Genomic DNA, 7,747 nt, shown 5'->3' with positions numbered 1-7,747 from the left:
CCGAGACAGCGACCGGGAACCGTCTGCTTTTAGGAAGACGGAGGCCAGGGGGCACCCCCCCACCTACGAACCTCCAACCGCGGTCCCGCCTGAGAAGGCAGGTCCGACAGATAGGAATAGCGACCCTCAGACAGGCGTAGCCCCGGGATGGACCCGGGGCCGCAATGTGCGTTCGAAATGTCGATGATCAATGTGTCCTGCAATTCACATTAGTTCTCGCAGCTGGCTGCGTTCTTCATCGACGCACGAGCCAAGTGATCCACCGCTAAGAGTTGTACTCTTTTATTTCAGGCTCAGTTTAGGTCTTTCACCACGACTACAAAGACAGGTTTAAAAGGTTTCACCAACCGGTCAGGCGCCCCCGTCTGCGAGTGTTGAAACGGGCGCGGGGTTGCGCTTTGCCCACACGCCCCACGTGGCAGACGAGTCAGTCTTTGAACCGCGGCCCTCCGCGCCCGCCCCGTCCGACCCCTCGAAAGGGGTGGAACTCACGTAGCGTGGGCCAAGCCCTAGGTACCTGCCGGGGGTCCCCCTGAGACTCCTTTCTGAGAGAGAGAAGCAGGGGAACCGGCTGCGCCACCCACCACCACCACGCCCCAGGACGCCGGTGGGCGGACGAACACAGGAAGGGCCATGGCCTGCCCCACGAGGAGCAGCGCTCGCAACCCCCCCCGGAAAGTCCGCTCGTCAGCGAGCAAGGGGACGGGGATGAATGACAAGGACAACAAAATAGGAAAACCCCTCGCGGTGGACGGAGGCAGCGGCCGTGCGAGCGAGAGGGAGGGCGCGGGACGGACCCGTACGACCCGCTCGACTCGCAGGCGCTTCTCCTGCCGGCAAGGTGAGGGGAAACCGGCCTTCACCCGACGAGCGGGGACGCCGAGTTTTTTGAACGACGCGTCTCTCGCGCTGGAACCCAGAGAATACCGGGGCCTGCGGGGGGGGGTGCTGAAGGACGACGCGGAGGAAGAGGCGGAGGACGAGGAAGGGGTGGGAGGGACTAGGCTCCTCCTTTATGCCTTCTGTCCAGCCTGACCTGCAAGCGACCACGTGTAACAGCAACCCCGAAGACCCTTTCGACCCTGGGCCCCGACGCGGGGGGACGGCGAAGTCGAGGGGGTCGGGAGAGGAGGCACGCCGGACAGCGTTACCCGTTAATGATCCTTTCGCAGGTTCACCTACGAAAACCTTGTTACGACTTTTACTTCCTCTAGATAGTCAAGTTTGATCGACTTCTCGGCGCTCCGCCAAGGCCCGCGAGGAGCCCCGGCGGGGCCGATCCGAGGACCTCACTAAACCATCCGATCGGTAGTAGCGACGGGCGGTGTGTACAAAGGGCAGGGACTTAATCAACGCGAGCTTATGACCCGCGCTTACTGGGAATTCCTCGTTCATGGGGAATAATTGCAATCCCCAGTCCCCATCACGAATGGGGTTCAGCGGATTACCCGCACCTCTCGGTGTAGGGTAGGCACACGCTGATCCAACCATTGTGGCGCGCGTGCAGCCCCGGACATCTAAGGGCATCACAGACCTGTTATTGCTCCATCTCGCGTGGCTGAACGCCACTTGTCCCTCTAAGAAGTTTGACGCCGACCGCGGAGGGCCGCGTAACTATTTAGCATGCCGGAGTCTCGTTCGTTATCGGAATTAACCAGACAAATCGCTCCACCAACTAAGAACGGCCATGCACCACCACCCACAGAATCGAGAAAGAGCTATCAATCTGTCAATCCTTTCCGTGTCCGGGCCGGGTGAGGTTTCCCGTGTTGAGTCAAATTAAGCCGCAGGCTCCACTCCTGGTGGTGCCCTTCCGTCAATTCCTTTAAGTTTCAGCTTTGCAACCATACTCCCCCCGGAACCCACAGACTCGTGGTTTCCCTCACGCTGCCCGGCGGGTCATGGGAATAACGCCGCCGGATCGCGGGTCGGCATAGTTTACGGTCGGAACTACGACGGTATCTGATCGTCTTCGAACCTCCGACTTTCGTTCTTGATTAATGAAAACATTCTTGGCAAATGCTTTCGCTTTCGTCCGTCTTGCGCCGGTCCAAGAATTTCACCTCTAGCGGCGCAATACGAATGCCCCCGGCCGTCCCTCTTAATCATGGCCCTGGTTCAGGAAACCCACAAAATAGAACCGGAGTCCTATTCCATTATTCCTAGCTCAGGTATTCAGGCGAGAAGCGGGCCCGCTTTGAACACTCTAATTTTTTCAAAGTAAACGCTCCGAGCCCCGTCCGGACACCCAGCCAAGGGCATCCGGGGGGCACCGGGAGACAGGGTCTGAGACAGGCGGTGGCACGCCTCGCGGCGGACCGCCAGCCCACTCCCGACATCCAACTACGAGCTTTTTAACTGCAGCAACTTTAATATACGCTATTGGAGCTGGAATTACCGCGGCTGCTGGCACCAGACTTGCCCTCCAATGGGTCCTCACCCATGGGTTTAGGATACGCTCATTCCGATTACAGGGCCTCGAAAGAGACCTGTATCGTTATTTTTCGTCACTACCTCCCCGTGTCGGGAATGGGTAATTTGCGCGCCTGCTGCCTTCCTTGGATGTGGTAGCCGTTTCTCAGGCTCCCTCTCCGGAATCGAACCCTGATTCCCCGTTACCCGTGGTCACCATGGTAGCCGACTATGGTACCATCGAAAGTTGATAGGGCAGACATTCGAATGAGACGTCGCCGCCGCGGAGGGCGCGCGATCGGCCCGAGGTTATCTAGAGTCACCAAAGCGGCCGGGGGGCCCGAGCCCCCCGGATGGGTTTTGGGTCTGATAAATGCACGCATCCCCCGAAGGGTCAGCGCTCGTTTGCATGTATTAGCTCTAGAATTACCACAGTTATCCGAGTAACGTGTGGAGCGATCAAAGGAACCATAACTGATTTAATGAGCCATTCGCAGTTTCACTGTACCGGCCGTGTGCACTTAGACCTGCATGGCTTAATCTTTGAGACAAGCATATGTTACTGGCAGGATCAACCAGGTAGTTTGCACCGTGGTCTGGGATGAACCACGAGTGACATCCGCCTCCCCTTCCGGGGGCTAGGAAGCAGCGGGTTGTAAGTGCGTGCGCCGTCAGGTCCAGACGCCATACAGGGCTACCCAGGACAGCTTCCGCGGCCAGTGTAAACGTGCTCGCGCACCGCCCTCTGGCCTTCGGACGCCGACCTCTCACCTTGATGCAAAGCTGTCCCATCCGGTCATGCCCGCACCGTACCCCGTCCACCTCCTCCGGAGGTGCGGACGGCCGACTCCAGGTGCTTTCGGCGTTCCCTCTCTTCACGCCGTTTTGATTTTCGTGGGCCGCTGGTGGGGGGACAAGGGAAAGACCTCGTCGAATTCCCTCCCCCCTAGCCTCGCTCAACCTACGTTTCGTGATGTAACCAAGAAGAGTGATTCGTGGGCCCAGGTAGGTTTGAAGAGGAGGCCAACAAAGCAGGGCACTCCCTTCCTCCCAAACCACAGACACCAGTATAGGACAACTGAGTAGACAGACTGGCCGTCTGAGTCTCCCCCAGAGAGTTCTGGGATGGGTTACAAATAACCCCCACCCCCCATCAGAGGCTTGACCCGCTAGAACCAGGGAGGATCTGTCAAAACCGCTCTCCACATCAGAAGTTCTGGATCAGCCGGGGCTGGTCGGCAGACGTCCACCTAAGGCCGTGGCCTAACCCCGTGTGGGGGGATAGCGCTCGCACCCGTACACGTGGACACCCGCTCGTCAAATGGCTGGCTCCTCACTTACCGTAGGGGGAATGGTTTGCCTACCCCTGGCGGGTCTGGTACTCCACTCTACCAAACAAGGAAGCAACACACCAATAGACCCCTGCAACACCGGGCAGCTTTGGGCAGTGTCACTACACTCCTCCTTGTTCTTCACGTTCCTTCCGTGGTGATTTTTTTTTTTTTTTCGTGGCCATTGCCGTGCATGGCTTCCCCATCGCTTTGCATGCTCTCCATTGCCTCGTGCTGCTTCACCATTGGTCTCACCTGGAGACCGAAGCCGCTCTCCCAGTAACCCGATGGTACCTGGCCAGAAAACCCCGTGCCCGATTTCATCTAGGACAAGGGCCAAACCACAGACCGTGCCCGTCCAGGGTCAACCCCTGGTCGGACAGGCCTGGTGGGTCGATACCATGGATGTGGCAGGCCGACGAGAATCCACTGGTACATTTACAAACACGCCCACCCTGGTGGCATGGCTGTACGACCCATCGTCGAAGCACGCTGCGGCGGACTGAGCCATTGGATCCAGTTGCCTGGGCGTACACTCAGCCCAACAGACGCACTCGGGTCGGGGAGAGCAAAGCAGACTGTGTGCCTGGATGTGCCCACTTCCATAGGGGAATCGGCATGATGGTTCACTTAACCCGAGGAGGGCTCCCCTCGCGGGATAAGCACCCCCCTCGGGGGATGGGGGGGGGGGGGGGCATCCAGAGCACACCACTTTCCGGTAGGGGACAGGCGTTTGATCATGTGTCCGAGGGAGAGCTCCCCTTGCCGGCCGAACACCCCTCGGACTCCCCTTGGGCTTCCAGAGAACGCCACTGGATGAATTTAGTGCTTGGACCCCATTGATTCTCTTTGCTCTCCCATATACCCGACGGGACCTATTTGCAAAACCCCGTGCCAACCAGACCTCCAGGAAGGGGGCTGGCGGCTAACCATGCCCAGCAGGGTGCACCCTGGTCGGACACTTTGGGAGGGTCGAGAGCCTGGAAGTGCCACCCGGGGGAGTAATTCTGATTTCCGTTTTAATGCACTCAGGGACAGCCCGAGGACCTCTGTAGTGCACCTGAGGCGGACTGAGCCGTCGGGTCCAGGGGTCTGGAGTTCGGAACCTCCAGGGTTCACCTGGCTGTTCTCTTAGCCCGGCAGGGTGCACCCTGGTCGGACACTTTGGGAGGGTCGAGAGCCTGGATGTGCCACCCCGACGAGTAATGAGTTTTCCCTTCGTATCTCTTCCGGACCAGGTCCGATTCGCACGAAACTCGCTGGGCATGGCCAGGAGCGCCCCCTGCTGCCCACGCCACCGTCCCCGCGCTTCTACTCCCGAGGGCCGAGGAGACAGCGAAGCGTGGGTCGGGTCGCCTGCTTCCAGGGTCTCCCTGGTACTCTCCAGTCTCCCGAGTCCATCGGGTCCGACCTCGTATTTTTAGCCCAGACGGGGAATGAGAAAGGGGCCCCCGACCGCCCGAGGGCGGGCGCTCGCTTCTCAGCCTAGGAACGTCCGATTCCCACGAAACTTTTACGCCAGACGTTCCTGGCAGCGAGCGCGTTCAAAGGTGACCCGCGCTGCTTCTCTCCTCCCAAGGGCCGAAGAGATATTCGTCTTCAAACCCGACCGGCCCTGTGTTTGCCGCCCCGGCGGTTTTAAAAAATCATAGCGTAAAAACGGTGGGTGCGCTTCGCCTGCCGCTTGGACAGCGTTAAACGGCAGCCCCGGCTCTTTCCAAAGGGCCCTCAACCGACTTTCTGCTCCCAAGGAGCCCAGAGATATGAAACCGATAAATCAAAACCCCGTGCCAACCAGACCTCCAGGAAGGGGGCTGGCGGCTAACCATGCCCGGCAGGGTGCACCCTGGTCGGACGCTTTGGGAGGGTCGAGAGCCTGGATGTGCCACCCCGACGAGTAATGAGTTTTCCCTTCGTATCTCTTCCGGACCAGGTCCGATTCGCACGAAACTCGCTGGGCATGGCCAGGAGCGCCCCCTGCTGCCCACGCCACCGTCCCCGCGCTTCTACTCCCGAGGGCCGAGGAGACAGCGAAGCGTGGGTCGGGTCGCCTGCTTCCAGGGTCTCCCTGGTACTCTCCAGTCTCCCGAGTCCATCGGGTCCGACCTCGTATTTTTAGCCCAGACGGGGAATGAGAAAGGGGCCCCCGACCGCCCGAGGGCGGGCGCTCGCTTCTCAGCCTAGGAACGTCCGATTCCCACGAAACTTTTACGCCAGACGTTCCTGGCAGCGAGCGCGTTCAAAGGTGACCCGCGCTGCTTCTCTCCTCCCAAGGGCCGAAGAGATATTCGTCTTCAAACCCGACCGGCCCTGTGTTTGCCGCCCCGGCGGTTTTAAAAAATCATAGCGTAAAAACGGTGGGTGCGCTTCGCCTGCCGCTTGGACAGCGTTAAACGGCAGCCCCGGCTCTTTCCAAAGGGCCCTCAACCGACTTTCTGCTCCCAAGGAGCCCAGAGATATGAAACCGAAAAATCAAAACCCCGTGCCAACCAGACCTCCAGGAAGGGGGCTGGCGGCTAACCATGCCCGGCAGGGTGCACCCTGGTCGGACGCTTTGGGAGGGTCGAGAGCCTGGATGTGCCACCCCGACGAGTAATGAGTTTTCCCTTCGTATCTCTTCCGGACCAGGTCCGATTCGCACGAAACTCGCTGGGCATGGCCAGGAGCGCCCCCTGCTGCCCACGCCACCGTCCCCGCGCTTCTACTCCCGAGGGCCGAGGAGACAGCGAAGCGTGGGTCGGGTCGCCTGCTTCCAGGGTCTCCCTGGTACTCTCCAGTCTCCCGAGTCCATCGGGTCCGACCTCGTATTTTTAGCCCAGACGGGGAATGAGAAAGGGGCCCCCGACCGCCCGAGGGCGGGCGCTCGCTTCTCAGCCTAGGAACGTCCGATTCCCACGAAACTTTTACGCCAGACGTTCCTGGCAGCGAGCGCGTTCAAAGGTGACCCGCGCTGCTTCTCTCCTCCCAAGGGCCGAAGAGATATTCGTCTTCAAACCCGACCGGCCCTGTGTTTGCCGCCCCGGCGGTTTTAAAAAATCATAGCGTAAAAACGGTGGGTGCGCTTCGCCTGCCGCTTGGACAGCGTTAAACGGCAGCCCCGGCTCTTTCCAAAGGGCCCTCAACCGACTTTCTGCTCCCAAGGAGCCCAGAGATATGAAACCGATAAATCAAAACCCCGTGCCAACCAGACCTCCAGGAAGGGGGCTGGCGGCTAACCATGCCCGGCAGGGTGCACCCTGGTCGGACGCTTTGGGAGGGTCGAGAGCCTGGATGTGCCACCCCGACGAGTAATGAGTTTTCCCTTCGTATCTCTTCCGGACCAGGTCCGATTCGCACGAAACTCGCTGGGCATGGCCAGGAGCGCCCCCTGCTGCCCAGGCCTGGCTCTGGGCCTGGGCACACTTCAATCACTTTGTGCCTTTAAATCATACTACTACTACCAGACTTCCAGGCCCAAGAGGTCAAACACAGTCATGCCCAGCAAAGTAGCTCTGGGCCTGGGCACACTTCATTCACTTTGTGCCTTTAAATCATACTACTACTACCACCAGAATTCCAGGGCCAAGAGGTCACACAGTCATACACAGCAAAGTAGCTCTGGGCCTGGGCACACTTCAAGAAGTTTGACCCTTTATATAAGCCTAGAAATAGACTTCCAGAGCCAAGAGGTCAAACACAGTCATGCACAGCAAAGTAGCTCTGGGCCTGGGCACACTTCAAGCACTTTGTGCCTTTAAATCATACTACTACTACTACTACTACTACTACTACTACTACTACCAGACTTCCAGGCCCAAGAGTTCAAACACATTCATGCCCAGCAAAGTAGCTCTGGGCCTGGGCACACTTCATTCACTTTGTGCCTTTAAATCATACTACTACTACCACCAGACTTCCAGGGCCAAGAGGTCAACCACAGTCATGCACAGCAAAGTAGCTCTGGGCCTGGGCACACTTCAAGATGTTTGACCCTTTATATAAGCCTAGAAATAGACTTCCAGGCC

The 7,747-nt window shown here is 58.9% G+C and overlaps 2 non-coding genes across 2 annotated transcripts; both read right to left on the bottom strand.

Annotated features, from left to right (window-relative positions):
- Nucleotides 1-120: 120 nt before the first annotated feature.
- Nucleotides 121-274, bottom strand: LOC145654807 (5.8S ribosomal RNA). Its single transcript, XR_014120995.1, has one exon. It is a non-coding gene; the product is annotated as a 5.8S ribosomal RNA (ribosomal RNA).
- An 881-nt stretch (nucleotides 275-1,155) lies between these two features.
- LOC145654811 (18S ribosomal RNA) lies at nucleotides 1,156-2,994 on the bottom strand. Its single transcript, XR_014120999.1, has one exon. It is a non-coding gene; the product is annotated as an 18S ribosomal RNA (ribosomal RNA).
- Between the last annotated feature and the right edge of the window lie 4,753 nt (nucleotides 2,995-7,747).

This window comes from Electrophorus electricus, unplaced genomic scaffold (genome assembly GCF_041902795.1).
Source record: "Electrophorus electricus isolate QZ-2024a unplaced genomic scaffold, ASM4190279v1 Scaffold160, whole genome shotgun sequence".
Classification (NCBI taxonomy): Eukaryota; Metazoa; Chordata; class Actinopteri; order Gymnotiformes; family Gymnotidae; genus Electrophorus; species Electrophorus electricus.
Note: the sequence above shows the minus strand (reverse complement) of the source record. Positions and strands in the feature narration are given on the sequence as shown.